Consider the following 15,502-nt stretch of genomic DNA (forward strand, 5'->3'; position numbering starts at 1 on the left):
GAACAGTTTCCTAGGGATATAACTATATTGCTCTCCATATCTATCTCAATTGAGAAAATGTTTGGTTTCAGGTAACAGAAAACTTGACTAATAGTCACTTTTTAGAAAAGGTTTCTTTTTATATGTTTTTATTTGTACATGTTTGTGGTACCTAATGAGTGTAACACATTTCTTACATAGATCATAACACATAATAACTATGAAGCATCATAAATGTCCTAACAGCCCCTGAAAGGTAGTAGAAGCCAAAAGTTTGGAGGCTGAATTTAGAAGCAGTGGGAGGCTGACAATAGAAAACATTAGAAACAATTTTTAATAATCTATTTCCCTATTTGCCTTTTTTCCTTAACTAACACCTATCTTCACAAAAAAAGGATTTTGGTAGTCTTATAAAAGTATATAAATTATTATAAAGAGGCATAAATTAAAGTTGAAGCAAAAAAAGAGTAAACTTTTAGCTCGGCAGCACAGTCCTCCAGAGCTAAATCATGGAAGCAGCCTAGGTACACAGCAGAGATAAAGGATAAAGAAAATGTGGTATTTGTGCACAATGGAGTATTGCTCAGCCAGAGAGAAGGATAAATTTGAGTCAATTGTAAGAAAATGGATGGATCTTGCGGCCATGATACTAAGTGTAATAAATCAGTCACAGTGTTAGAGAAACCACACGATATTTAACCTTCTGTGACTGTTTGAAGAGCTGTGGTAAGAAACAGGAAGGTAGACTCTGGAGATGTGAAGGGGTTCTGAGGAAGGGAGGAGAGGGGAAGGCAGGGGCATGGGGCTAAAAGTGATCAAGATGTGATATGAATATGTATCAAACCACAAGCATATACCAGTACAAGTAATTTTGTAAAAAGAAGTATAGGGTCCATTGGAAGCAGGAACCCTCTGGAAATGCAGTCTGCCTGGAGGAAAGCAGGTCCTCTGGGGGGCCCGACCTTGCCTTTGAAGTCTCCATCAGGCAGAAAGTGAAGCTTGTCATGCTCAGTGCCTGGGTCTTTGCAGCTGCCTGGCCACTTGCAGTGCCTTGTCGGTGCTTCTTTGTTAAGGGACATTCTATTTATTTTTATTTTATTTTTGCAGTACTGGACATTGAACCCAGGGCCTTTGTCCTCAGCTCCTTCCCCAGACCTTTCTTTAACTTTTCATTTTGAGTCGGGGTCTTTCTAAGTTGCCTGGGTTGTGCTTGAACTTGTGGTCCTTCTGCTTCAGCCATACATGTAGGATTATTACATAGTAAAGAAACAGTTTTACCATCCTGCATTTCTGGAGTTAAACAAAAAAGGAAACAAATTTATTGAGAACTTAAACTCTGTCAGATGCTGGCTCTGTGTCTTCCAGTAGCTCATTTAATCCTCTGGCTGGTGTGAACAGAGTTGGGTTAAACTATTTGCACAAGGTTAGAGCTAATCAATGTCAGAGCTGGTCCCAGAGCTCACATCTGACTCTGAAGCCCATTATGTGATCCTTCCCTTACACCACTTCAAAGCAACTTCATTTATTCATAAAACCCAGGCCCACTGTTGGGGCTGGACATCTGAGGTTAGCTCATTCCTTCCAATTCCCTCTGCTCCTTGGCCAATTTTTCTGAAGACCATACTAGGAAGATTCTTGGGCTTGGGACTGCTTGCTTACAATTTTGTATTATTGTATTTAATAGCTGTGTGGCCAGTGATAATTCATGGAAGGCTTCTCAAAGCCTCAGCGAGCCATCCAGCCGTCTGTGGCAGTGCGGACAATCACTCACCCTAACAAAGGCAGTAGCAGGGAGGGTGGGGTCTCAAACTCAAATTGGTCCTATTTGTTATGAATGCTTTGCAAAAATTACAAGCTTTAATCACATTCAGTGAAATGTTTTTTATTCATTCCTGTGTCCTCAAGATGTTGCAATACACACAGAATCCTCCTTCTCTTTTAGTTTTCTGCCAGCAGGTCACTGTTGAAGGAAACTCTGGCTGTCTTTCTTGGGAGAGGAAAAAAAAAAGGTTTTTGAATTCATATCTCACAAGGTTGAGCATTGCTCCTTGACCACCCTGTTCTTCAGGGGGCTGACCACAGCTCTGCCAAACTCGGCTGTCAGTGTCTGCCTTCTTTCTCAGCCCACAGTGAGAACTATGTTCCCAGCATTTGCCTTAGGGATCAGTGTAAACCAGGAGAGGTTTGGGGGTATTTTAATGTTGGCAGGTCACTTAGGCAATTCCTCAAAGCAGAGGAAAGGAGTGAATTTTTCTTAGCTGATACTGCTTGTGGGTGGTAGTTATTTGGGCACAGGAGGGCCTTGGGGATCATAACAAAGGTAAGTGGCTTGGGACTCCCACATCTCCTAAGGCTGAACCTACTCACAGCCATGAGACAGAAAACTGCTGTAGAAGTCAGCATAGGAACACCCGGATTAATGGACCCTAACTGAAGCCCCGGAGTGTGGTACAGGCCTGTAATCCTAGCACTCTGGGGTCAGATGTAGGAGGGCCCCAAGTTTTAGCCCAGCCTGGGTAATTTAGCAAGGTAAGAGAACTCTGTCTCAAAATTAAAAAAAAAAAAAAAAATTAAAAAGGGCTAGGGATGTATCTCAGTGAAAAGATCCCGGGTTCCATCCCCAGTACCACAATAAACAAAACAAAACAAAACACAACATCTTAACTGATTGGCACTTTGCACCACCTGTAACAGGAATATCCTTTATCCCTCCCTCCAATCCTCGACTCTCCCTTTTATTGCATATGTAGGATTTTGCAAAGGGGCCAAGATATTGGCCCGTTTCCTCTCCCCCCTCTCCTTTTATTAACCTCCATCACCTTCCTCATCAGTCTCTGGGATACTGACTTTCTGAAAACGAAGGGACAAATACAGGACCACTGCCTCTTAGCCACATCATCCCCTCGGTAAAGCCCTCCTTCAGATGAGACATGTGAATTCCTTTCTAAACATGTGTGGGGATTGTAGGTGTTCATGTATCCCATTTGAGGCGGATTAGCACAGAATCAGTGATCCTAAAAAACATACTTGTAGACTCTGGGCATTACTAATCACCTTCCTTTCAGAGTATTTCATCTTTGACAGAAGGTGGAGAACAAAGCCAAAGAATCTACAGTCCTTGTCTAATGACAAACCTTAAATATGAACAGCTCTCTCTGCAGTCAAAAAAAGAAAAGAAAAAAAGAAAAGACTAGTGAGAACTAAGTAGTTGAAAAAGAAAAGTGCCCATTTCCATGTAAACATTCAATAGAAAGGCATTCTTTTTTTTTTTTTTTTTGGTACTGGGGATCAAAGTCGGGTCCTTGTGGTTGCACAGCAGGCAGCGAACCCACTGAGCTAAATCCCCGGCCCCGACAGGCATTCTTCTTAATATCTACTATTACAAGTTTACTATTACAAGTTTAGAAGTTTGGTATCCTGAAATAGTGTAAGAGGGGGGGGGTCTGAAAAGAAAGGGTGATGTGATAAAAGCAATAGAATAATTTAACAAGAAAATAAAATGGTAAAGAAAGGGACTAAGAACTAAGAGCTATGGAAACTAAAATTATAATTGCAGAATTAAAATCTGTACTAGAAGTCATGAAAGACAAGATGGAGAGTGGGTAAAACTCTACACTAAGGAGAGTGAGAAACTTCAGTAGCTCTTCAGGAAAAAGGAAGAACCCTATGGAGGGATAGATCTTGAGAGAAGAAAGAAATGGGGTCCATGAAATGGACAGCTAGGATAGGAGCTAGAGAGGAATAATTCCTCAAATAATTCCCGACTCATTCCAAGAAAACCTTCTTGGGAGAAAAGAAAGACCAGGGTACAGACCGAAGGGGGCTAGCCATGTTTTAGGAAATGTTAATAGAGAGTATGTCTTACCATGCTTTCATGACCTTTGGAATTACAAAGTAAAGAAAAATAAAAGAAATAGAGCTAGTAGGCATCCACGAAAAGAAACAAAAGGAGAGTATGAAGCTAATTTTGAGAGCCACAAGTCAGGCTGACTTCCATTATCCCCAGAAGCAAGCAGGCCATGTGGAGAGAATAACAACAGTGTTAAGACTGGGGTTTAGGACATGAGAATTTTGCTCAATCAAGTTTTGACTCGTGTGTGACAACCTCCAAACACATTCTCTGAGAGCGTGAGCTACCAGATGTGTAATGTCACTCTGGGTAGGCCCAGGCCATGGCACCAGCATGAGTTTAACTGTGAAGGTTGGTAGTGGGATTTTGTAAGACATATTATTTCTAAGGTGAATGAAATATCCTATATTTACTTAAATTCCCACAAAAGCCTGGGGGAAAAAATAAGTGGATGCAATTTATGGTCTCTCTATCTAGAGAAAATTGGGTTTAGTGAGTTAAATGATGGTTCTCAGGATCTCCCTTACACAAATGGAATCAAGATTCATATCCTCTGATCCTCAATGCACAGGGTATTAGTTGTCAGATCAGCAGTGTTTCTTTCTGCTTTCATTTAATTTCTGGAAGTTTCTATAATGAAAATAGGAAGAGATAAAACTAGCTTGAAGGATTGATCATGCTGAAAATCAATTTCTTTGCCAGGACTAGGTCAGTGGCTATATTTCATTAGAGGCTTTCTTTAGACTCTGCTAACAGTTTTCTTCCCTATAAAAGGGAAAAGCCTTCCAAAAAATTCTTCAGAAAGGAATAGGTTCTTAGTTTTTCAGTTTTACGGTGTGCCATACACTCTTCTAGATATGAAGTTTAGATTCGGAGATCTAAACCAAACCAAATAATATGTCTGTGTTTCCTACCGTAGAGTTAGAGGAGAGGAAATAGATCTACTAAACCTACACCAAAAATACCTGCTCCTGTTCGAGGGGTTGGCATGCCAGCTATGCTGACATATTCCATCTTATGTATAAAGGAACACCAAGCACTAGGAAAACCAAAGGCGTGAAAGATGTACAAACAGAAAGTCTTAGGTTGTGGCAAAAAGAATATAATTGCAGTAGACAACAGACAGTGGTTTTTCTAAAAGGCATCTTTAAAAATGTCCTTAAAAACCTTTTAGAAGACATTTAATCCAAAGAGGGAGGAAAAAGAAACAGAGAATAATACAAATGCTTTCACAAATTGAAAACATGTAAATAAAAACAAAAGTAAAAGAGAACAAGGAGGGTGTGGTGGTGTATGCCTGGAATCCTAGTATTCTGGGAGGCTGAGGCAGAAACATTACAAGTTTGAGCCTTAGGTAACTTAGTGATTTAGTGAGGGCTTGTCTTAAAATAAAAGAATAAAAGGGACTAGGGGGTGTAGTACAGTGGACAGACCCTTGGTTCACTCTCCAGTACACCAATAAATAAATAAGTAAATAAATAAATATAGAAAAGTAGATAAAGTATGGGAAGAAAAGCTGAGATGTCCCTGGACATAGAACAAAGATGTGGAAAATATGCAAGTAAAAAAAAAAAAAGGGAACAATAGGGGCATTAACCCAAAAGATGCTACATCTCATTAATTAACGGTGGTGGCCTGTGGTGGCTACAGTGTGTGTCTGTTGTGGCAGTTATTGCTATTGTTTACAGATCACTAAAAATAATAGCTGAGGGTTTTTTTTTGAGGTTTTTTTGTTTTAATTGTGGTAGAACCTTAGGCTAAGGTCCTAAGTCTTATTTTATCATTCTCCCACTTTTCTAACGGTATGGAAATCCTAGATCAGAGATATATGTAAAAGGTAAGTGATTAAAATGTGATTATCGATGGTATTTAGTGGTAGAAAAGAGAATGTACTCGAGTAACTCTTGGGTGACTGGACACTAACAAGTAGGTTGCAAATTCAAAAACATGGACTTATGTGAGGGGAAAGAAGAAGAATATGATGTTAACATGTGATACTAAAGTTGTCTGATGGACACCTGAATGGTAAAGTCAACAAGTGGGCGTCAGTGAGAGTCTGAAAGTCAGGGAAGAGGTGGGGGCCACAGAGAGGTTTGGAAATCACCATCATTAACAGTTAAAACCAGAATGGACAAGTCACTCAAAGAAAGTCTGAATCTAGAGAGAGAAGAGCAGAAAAACAAGGGTCAGAGGCCCCAGTAGAGAGCCTGGGAGTGAACCACAGTGAGTGGGGCTCCTGGGATGAGGTGTCAGGGTAGCCATGGATAAGAGAGGCTTGGGGAGGGAGTAGCCAAGGAAGGAAGCAGATGCCCTGAAATTTTCTATATAGAGGATTATTGGTAATATTTATCAGGACAACTTTATGGCTTTCCAGGGAAAACTCAGATTGCAGTTGAAGAATGAATGAGGAATTAATTCATTAAGTTCTTCAACTGCCTCATGTGTAAAATGGGTTGATAACATCTGTGTAAATGGATACTGTAAGATGAGAAGAGATACTGTATGAAGGGTATTTAGCAATATGTGCAGCACATAGTACAGACCCTACAAACGCAGCCTCTACTAATATGTTACAATCCATGGAATGCATGGATTTTGGACCCAGGTAGAGCTGAATTTGTAGTCTAGTTCTGCCACTGGATAGTTGCATAGAGTTGGACAGGTTTGTTTATGTGTCTTTCTTCTCACCTTTAAAACAAGGAGGATAGAGAAACACCAAACAATGTCTAGGTATAGTACATTATTTTTCCTATTATAATGGGTACATTAATTATTGAGTATTTGTGTTCTGTGCTCAGGCATATTAGTTTGTAAGCTGTTATAGTTCTAGTGAATATAATTTACTTTAAAACTCGTTAGTGTCTGTTCTCCCTTTCACTCTTTTTGCCCAATATGAATGGTAGAAAGGCAGGTCTTTCCTCTAGTACTTCTTCAAGGAATATTCACCCTAAGTCTGGGAAAGGCAATGGTAGGTGTTTGGTACAGGTAAGAGAGAGGATAATGAATTAGACATGGAGAGGAGAGAAGGAGAGGGTTGAGAGAGGAGAAGACTCACAGGACTCGGGAAGGTGTCCAAGGAGAGTAGCGAGGTCTCAGTCCTTGTGGAGTTATGCAGCTAAGGTGCTCAGTCTCAGCACTGGCCAGTGGAAACCTTGGGAGGCTTGAACAGAGGGACTTTGAATAAAATCCAGGAAATCTTGAGCTGGTGGAAAGCAAAAATCATAACAGGGCTTTGACTTCCTGCTTATTTGTGTTGATCTGAAGACTAAAGGAATATATCATGTCTTGCACATGAATTTGTACCTTCAAAAATCATACTTGCACTAATTTGTAACACCTACCAAGAAATATTTGTAATTTCTCTCCATATTGGTGTCTTGCTTATTCTTTTTATTTTTTCTGTACTATACTGACTAGGACTTGAAAAATAGAAAAGGCATCATAGCTAAGAATGAGGAACAACTTAGCTGTGACTTGCATAGAAGGAAAGAAACACATCTTGGTGAACATAAGAGAGACAGATGATGATCACTACCTTTTTCTCTCCAGGCCATTAAGACTGTGAAGAAATTAGATGAGATCTGTAATTCTTCACCACTACACCAACTCCTCCCATTCCAAAATTTGGAGGCTTTGGACAGAGGAAGGTTCATTTACTGGCATATGGCAAATAGAAATCTCATAGTAGAAATTTAATGTAACAATGCAAAGAAAAATAAGTTACCTATTCTGACCACCCATGTGAGTGGATTCCAAGATTTAGCCTCATTTTTATTTTATGTTTCCTGAAGGTTTTATCTTGTGTAATATCCTCCTGGGGACAGGTGTAGCACAAACCAGTTGCATATTACTATGTTAACCACATACCACCAAATTTTGCATTCTTCTAATATATATTACATTCTTTCTTTCATTCTTCTAATATATATTAATACATGTCAACATAATGCTTAAGATTTTTCTCATGGCGTGAGAAGTGAATATCGTAGATACCACATATGTTATATTTTCAGAGGGAAAGTTTAAGACCAATTTACTATTTGATTGCCAGCCTTTAGTACAATCCTGAATCATTGCTTTCTGAGAACTCTGCCCTTTCCAGGAATCCTATCAATCCAATGGGCTCTGTGGCTCCATCCCCTTGTTCTCCCTGAATTCTTTCCTAATATCCTACTACGAACAAGCCGCCACTGTCGCTTAGATTTTACCCTGCATGCATCTGCCTGCATGCATCTGATCTGTCTAGCATTAAGTTCTCCATTCAACCACACATGTTTTCATGAGGGTCTCAGATCTGGGAGAAGTGGGTGAGAATGAGCAGGCACTTATTGCTACCCAATGTTACCATATATAAGAAGGCAAGAGAACTCAGTATCAAACTGCATGCACTTTAGTGTCAGACTGCCTGGACTGAAATCCTAGTTCCAGACCATCTTCAGAGTATGTCCTTGGATAAGTGATTTGGTCTTTCTAAGCCTCCGTAGCCTTATCTGTAAAAGGCAATAATACAAAGACCTACATTAAAAGGTTGCTCAGTGGATTAAAGATCACACATGTATCAAATACTTTGTGGTAAGACTACAAATGTGTGCATTTACTAACAGCAGCAATATATCCATTGGATTTTTCCTCTCATAAGACAACAACTTTGAGCTTTTGGTGATCTTATTATGTGTCTTCAGTACCTTACAACAACCCTAGATTTTTAATTCATCAACTCTCTCCGAATGCCTTAATATCAAGGATTTTCATGCCACTCCACAAAAGAAATCCATCCCCATGACCACGCCCTGCCCTCTTTCACTATTCTCAACTGTTTGCCCTTTGAAATCTTCATTTTCAACATTCCACTCTCTGAGAACCACTTCTGGCCACTCCCTCAACCCTCCAAACATAGCTACACCCCAAGTCATCAATACCTCTGATCCTTGGATGATGATATTTTTCACAAAATCTCAGTTGCTTCCTGGCTTCACTCATCCCTCCACCAATGAGGTTCCTGAGCATACCTATCAATTTTATCACTGACTCTTCCTCTTTTGCACATTCGCTGCTGTCAAGTTTGGTTACTGTTGTGCCAGGATCCGACTATTGGTGAGTCTACATGTGTTGTCCAGTATGAAACCAGTCACCTCACCCACACCTCACACGCCACGCTACTCCACAGCACAGATTATAGGGCATTTTCATTACAGCAGAAGGGTCTACGAGGGTCTACAAGGGTCTCTTCTGTCCCTTGGAATCAAAAATGCTGCTGGACAAGACAGAACAGCTATGTGGCTTGATGCTCCTGAGAACTTCAGTGCGTTCTATTTCAGTACAGTATTCTTTTGGTTGCCTGGAGCAGTCCTGAATTAGTTTTATCTTTCTGTTAGCTTTCCATCACTGTGACAAATTACAGGGCATAATCAACCTATAAGGGAGAAAAAGTTCATTTTGGCTCATGGTTTCAGAGACTTCGGTCCATAATTGCTTGGCCTCATTGCCCTTGGACCATTGGCGACAGAGGATATCACAGTGAGAGTGTGTGGCAGAGGAGCTGTTCTCCTTAATGCAGCCAGGAGGCAAAGAGAGGAACAAGAGGGACTGGAGTCCCAGTCGTGCCTCTCAGCTGTCCCCCTGCCAGAGACCTAACTTCCTTCCACCAGGCCCCATCTCCTCCCAATAGCAGCATGGGCTGGGGACCAAGTCTTCAACACATGGGCATTTGCGAGGCTTTCAAGATCCAACAATAGGAATATCCCACCAAAAACAATTTTCAGCTGTTTTCCCAGTCCTCTCCCACTACAACCACTGCCACCACTGCCTTCTGTCTCAGCAGCTGGAACTCCCTCCTCCTGCTCTGTGAAAATTAGCTAAAGCAGATGAAAATTATCTTCATCTCTTTCTCTGCTAGTTATAGTCATGTCTCTCTATACCCACCCTTTAGGTTTTCTTCCTGCTTAAAGCTAATACTTCCATCTAGGCTTGGGATTCATTCATCAGCCAGCAAATATTTAAGCAGTTAATATCCACTGGAGATAATTTTAGGTGCTGAGATTTAGCTTTTAACAAAATAGCATCTATCTTCAGTCTATGAAGTGCCAGGTAAATGGTAAAATAAATAAATAAATAAATATCTCAGATGGTGATAAATAAATGTAATGGAGAATAAGTTGTGCCCAAGTGGAGTTAGGCGCTACTTAATATTGAGCAATCAAGGAAGGTTTCATTGATCAAAGAAGGCTGTGCCCAAGGACAGTGATGGAGGAGGAACAAAGTGATTTGAGCGTTACTCTTTTAAAAAATCAATCCATCATTTCTTACCACCGTGGGACACTTGCCTCTCTTTTCTTCTGTCTTTAAGTTCTCTCACTCTATTAGCTCATTTCTCTCAGAAGAGGGACATCCACTCTAATAGCTAAAAATTAAAACGTGCTTTCTTCCAATCCTCAGTCCCTTCATCTCCAGTTATTACTCCACTTCTTCCTACCTTTTGCAAGAGTGATCGATCACAGCTGAATCTCCTTAGTTCTCTCATTCCTTTTTCTCCCACTGAAAAGTGGCTCCTCATGATGATGTGGATCCAGGTGGGCTAGAGCTGGCACCAATTTGAGTACTGTCACATCTTTGGATTTTTCTGTTCTATTTTACTTTACCACCTATGTCATCTGACACCTCAAAACTCTCACTTTTCTTGGCTTCCTTGACAATAGTCTCCCCTTGATTTTCTCATCCACATCTGGCTCCTTCTCAAAATCCTTCCCAAGCTCTCTTCTTCCACTTACCTAGGAAACATGAAGGTCCTCAAGAGTTTGTATTTAACTTTCTGTTTTTCACATGCTCTGTTCTTGCCCAGGAAGGCATTATTTGCTGTAAGAAACAGATCCCAAAATCATGATGCCTTAGAAGAAATAGAATTTTATTTTTCACTTGGGCAATAACAGGAAATAAATGTTCCTGGTCTATGGTGTTTTAAAATTGAAATTCTAACTCAGAGCTCAAGATATCCCATAGCTATCACAGAAACCAGTGTGAGGGTCATATAGACTACTGCAGAGGAATCATTAAAGTAGATATCTAGAATAGAGTCTAGGATTCTTAAAGCTCCTTACAGACCATGAGATTATAAAAGATGGCAAGAGTGTAAGGAAAGAGGATTCTGTGAGATGTTTTCAGGAAAAGCACCCCTGATGTGCAAGTCCCACCTCTCCTGCCAGGAAAGAGTTAACTTTCAACTTGAACAACAGAACATAGACCTCCACAGTGCTCCCTGCAGTTGGGAGGACCCTGTACAAGGATGTCTGATTCATGCTGGAAAAAACGTAAATTGGTCCATGGCAAGGTAGAAAAATAAAATGAGAAGGTTAGGTTTGTGGAGAAACCATATTCTCACCAGAGTGGGCCAGAAATTTGTATGTTTCCCATGGACCTAAAATGGTCTCTGTGAGAGGGAGTGCAGAACTAAGGCTGGCTGAGATCCTTCCCAGAAGGAGGACCTGGGAGATTAATATGCCAACAAGGACTCTGGGGTAGCAGGGTCTGAGTGGGAAAAGCGAGCCAATCATGTAAAGGTACAGATTCCCCATGATGAATGTCATCATATTGTATACCTAAAATGCATACCAATAAACTTAATAATTTAAAAAAAGCATTAGTTGTTTCAGGCTTGCTGAAAGACAAGCGTCTAGCAAGAGGTTGGCAATCCTCAGCACGGCAGCTGTAGGTGGAAAGACCCAAAGACAAAAGCAGGAGTCAGGCTGAGTGTAAGCATCAGCCAGCCCGCACTGCCCGAAGGCAAGTTGGTTATACATTTTGTTCATAGTGGCACAGCTCACCAGTAAGGAGGGAGGAAAGGAAGGTTTGTGAGAAAAGAAAATGAGGAACAAGAGCTGTAAATATGAGGATGATATGGAACAAAATATATGCAGCAGCACAAAAGAAAATGGCTGCCAATGCAGCATCTTTGAAACTCAGTTAATTCCAAAGCCAGGGAACCAAAAGAGACCACAGGGTATTCTCCTAATAGGACTGGTTGTGCTCCCACATTGTGAGAATCAGGCCTGGCTGCAGGCACATCAGAATCCCTGCCCACCAGGCCCCAGAGGCCATTCCAACCCAACACTCCAACCAAAGAGCTAAGACAGTCCTTAATGTGTGTTCAGGAAAGTCAAAAGCAAGGTACTGCACATAAAAATGCATCTACTATTTTTGGGTAAATACTGGACTCACTGTCTTATTCTATTAAAAATGAGTTAAGAGAAAAGAAATACAATAGCTACAAAGGGTTTTACATATATCATGCAACCAGTAAGAAGGAATGAAACAAAACAGCAAAGTGCAAACTAAAAGCTATAGAAAATTTAAATCAATAATTTATTACACTATCCAAAACTTTTAGGAACCCCCCCCCAACACACACTAGTAAAAAATGCAACAGAAGAGAATTCCCTAAGATGAGAAAAGATGTCTCCACTTCTGGACAGACAAGAAACATTATTATGTTTCTGATTTTCCATGTATGTGTAAATTCTAAAGGTCCTTCCTTCCTTCCTCCCTCTCTCCCTCTATCCCTCTCTTACCCCCTTCCTCTTTCCCTCCCTCCTCTCTCTCTTATTTCAATTAAAAATAAATACCATTTAATTATACACTGTCATTAAATCACAAACTTTGAGTAGCTACAGGGAGAGAAACCTAGAATTGCCTACAGTTATTAAAATGTCCTAGCCCTAGGGAGTGTTATTTTAAATGAGATAACTGTTGGGTGTGGATGTGAGTCAAATACATTAAAAAGACTATAGATAAGACAAATTAGAGTTAAAAGAACAGCACTAAAACTAGAAAAACACACAAATGGAGAAAGATAGACAATTCGGGAACAAATAATAGGTGAAATCTAAGGCTTGTATTTGTGCACATTCAACAGGTGATAGGAAAGACATTGCCAAAGTGCAATCCATAAAGGTGCTGATTCAATATTTGGAAAAAGAAGAAGAAAAGTATAGCTCTTCTTTACTTTGTATGCCAAACCATATTTCAGATATTTTGGAAGAAAGACTGTAGTGGCAAAGAACATGTAGAAGAAAATATAAATGGATATCAATTTGATGTCTGTATGGAGAAAATGCAGCACGAAGATTCATAGATTAGTTTACAAAAAAACATGATCCCTTTAAAAAAAAAAACCTGAAACACTGTAAACAAAATTGAAGGGCAAAGAACAAATGGAAGAAAAATACCATAATATTGTAGCAGGCAATGGATTAAGGTCCATAAAGACTTCTCACAATGAATAAAATTTATTTGCATAAATTTGAATGCAGTGAAATATTGTTTGAAATATAAATGCATATGACCTGCACAGAGACTCCAAAGAAAGGTGCTCAAATGTATAGTAGAATGTTTAATCCTCAGTAATAATTTTAAAAATCCCAAATTACAACAAAGTGTATCTCAAATTTGGCCTGAAATGAAAAGAAGGGAACTACGATTATACTCAGGCTCAAACATCGGAAAGGAATCATGCCCCTATACTCTTAGCTGGAATGTAAACAGGTGAAATGTTTATGGAGTAAATGGTAATATATGTGAAGATCTTATATGTGTTCATGAGCTTAGATCCAACAATTCAACATCTAGGATTTTATCTTTAAAAAGTAATTAAAAGTGTGGTCAAATATCATTGTAAACTATGGAATTTTTGAACAGTTTCGGTGTACAATAAAACATAGACTGATTTAAAAATAAAGACATCTATTTCAGAGATTAGTCTCCAGGCATGAATATTTTCAGGAAAAAAAAATGGCCATTGAAAATAGTCAGCATATAATGACCTGTGAAAATATCAGAATAGAATTATGTAGAATTATGATTTGATTGCCAATCTGTTTTATACATATGCTGAAATTTTGATTATTATTTCTGGGAAGAATGAGCACGTGTGATTTACATTTTATGCTTATCTGTAGATCTCATATTTTATACAAAGAAACTGTGCTATTTTTAAAAGCAGAGTGGGTGTCATTGAAAAAGCAGTGGTTTGGAGATCAGGAGTAGAGAGATCAGAGAGAAGGCGTCCTGGTTGCTACCTTTGTAGGAGTTTCTTCTACACAGATACACCAGAAGAGGGCGTCTTGCTTCTTCCCAGTGGCCTAAGGCTAAATTACTGGAGGTCCGGAACATTCCAGAAATCAGTAGGATTCACTTTCCCTTGTGGTCACGTTCATTTTCTCAGTCTGTCAGAAATTTTCATAAAGGAAGGATTGTAACACGAGGTGGCCCCGTGAGAGCTCCCTCCATTCACGGTATTGACAAATACGCTTTGTTAATGATTTGTGCTTGCTCAACCCTTTGCCCTGGTTCCACGTAGGCAGCCTCTGGAAATTGGGAGGATCCCTTCATCAGGGAAAGAGGTGAACCATGAATCTACCTGCCTTACACACACACACACACACACACACACACACACGTTCATGAAAGTGGCCACTTTCACAAAGACAACCTATGAAGTTGGCTGAGCCACCAACTACTGCAATTGTACCTGAATCCTCCTCCACTTCTTAAAAGTATGTGCTATTCTCCATGGTACCAGTTAGGGGGCAGCAAACAACCTGGCATTCTTTGTTGTTTAAAGGGAGCTTCCAATCTGGAGATCCTAAAGTTGCTATATATTATTTTTTTATTTATCACATAACATGGTTTTATACTTCCTTCCTGTGTCAGCTGATTGTTCTGGAAGCCCAAACTGCTATCTTGTAGAGGGCTTAAAATTCAATACTGAGCAAAGGGGAACCCAAGTAATAAATTAGCCTATATAATTACTGCATCCTGCAATAACAAAGTCAGTTTCATCATTATCTAAATATTATAAAGCCCCAGCCTTCTCTTTTGGTCTGTCATTGTGTCTCTCACTCATGCCTAAGTAAGCTTTATTTTGACTCCCTAAAATACCCTCAGGATGGAACTGTAAATAAGGGATGAGTGAAGACATCTATAAAATGGCTTTGCAAGGGCCCCAAGATGCTAGTTTAAGAGGATGAAGTATAGCTCAGGTTGTGGTAAAAACATTTGTTGCTCTAATGCATACAATAATATGGAGACACTCCTTTTCCAGAGAGAAAGAGAGAGAGAGAGAGAGATTGAACAGCCTGTGAGATTGGTCTGTTCAAAAAGAAGTGACAGCAACACTATGCTGAGCTCCTGAGTCCTTGACCTACTGTCTTGTTTTGGTTTTAATCAAGTTCCTCTTTTAGTTTTCAGTTCTCCAAGGGATAAATTGTAGTAGGTGGGAAGTTGGACCACAGAGAGGTGGTCTGATTGGTAACTCTCAAGTGAGTATCAGAGTTGAGTGTGGAGTTGGATTTTCCCTGTCCACCCTGGTGGCTGGTCACAGAACCTTTGCACATCTTTCCAGTGAAAGATGTCCACATCTTTTCAGTTCTCCTGGGCACAACACAGAAGGTTCAGTTCAGCCAGCAAAGCTTTTTCAAAGAAAAGAAGAGAAATAATACCATGGGCAACATTTACTATGTGCTAGGCATGTCCTATGTGCCTTGGATGTATGAATTCATTCATCCCTCACCACAATCTTATCTATATAGGAGGAGCATTATCACCATCATCTACGAATCTGGAGAACTGAGTTGCTGATAGGTACAGTGATTTGCCCAGCATCTTCTAGTTTGAAAGTGGTAA

The 15,502-nt window shown here is 39.9% G+C and overlaps 1 long non-coding RNA gene across 2 annotated transcripts in view; it reads right to left on the reverse strand.

The window, feature by feature from the left end:
- LOC110348240 (uncharacterized) overlaps window positions 1-15,502 on the reverse strand; it is a 139,036-nt gene that overhangs the window by 106,691 nt on the left and 16,843 nt on the right. The window contains exons 1-3 of one of the 2 annotated variants that reach the window (XR_015445485.1): window positions 13,897-14,289; window positions 10,597-10,681; window positions 6,885-7,031 (exon numbers count right to left, since the gene is read on the reverse strand). This is a non-coding gene — a long non-coding RNA (uncharacterized LOC110348240). Of the gene's footprint in view, window positions 1-6,884; window positions 7,032-10,596; window positions 10,682-13,896; window positions 14,290-15,502 lie in introns of those variants that run through there. The other variant, XR_015445484.1, reaches the window with a different exon arrangement.

Source organism: Heterocephalus glaber, unplaced genomic scaffold (genome assembly GCF_053883595.1).
Source record: "Heterocephalus glaber isolate CG9 unplaced genomic scaffold, H.glaber_assembly_v1.0 deba00001610, whole genome shotgun sequence".
Classification (NCBI taxonomy): Eukaryota; Metazoa; Chordata; class Mammalia; order Rodentia; family Bathyergidae; genus Heterocephalus; species Heterocephalus glaber.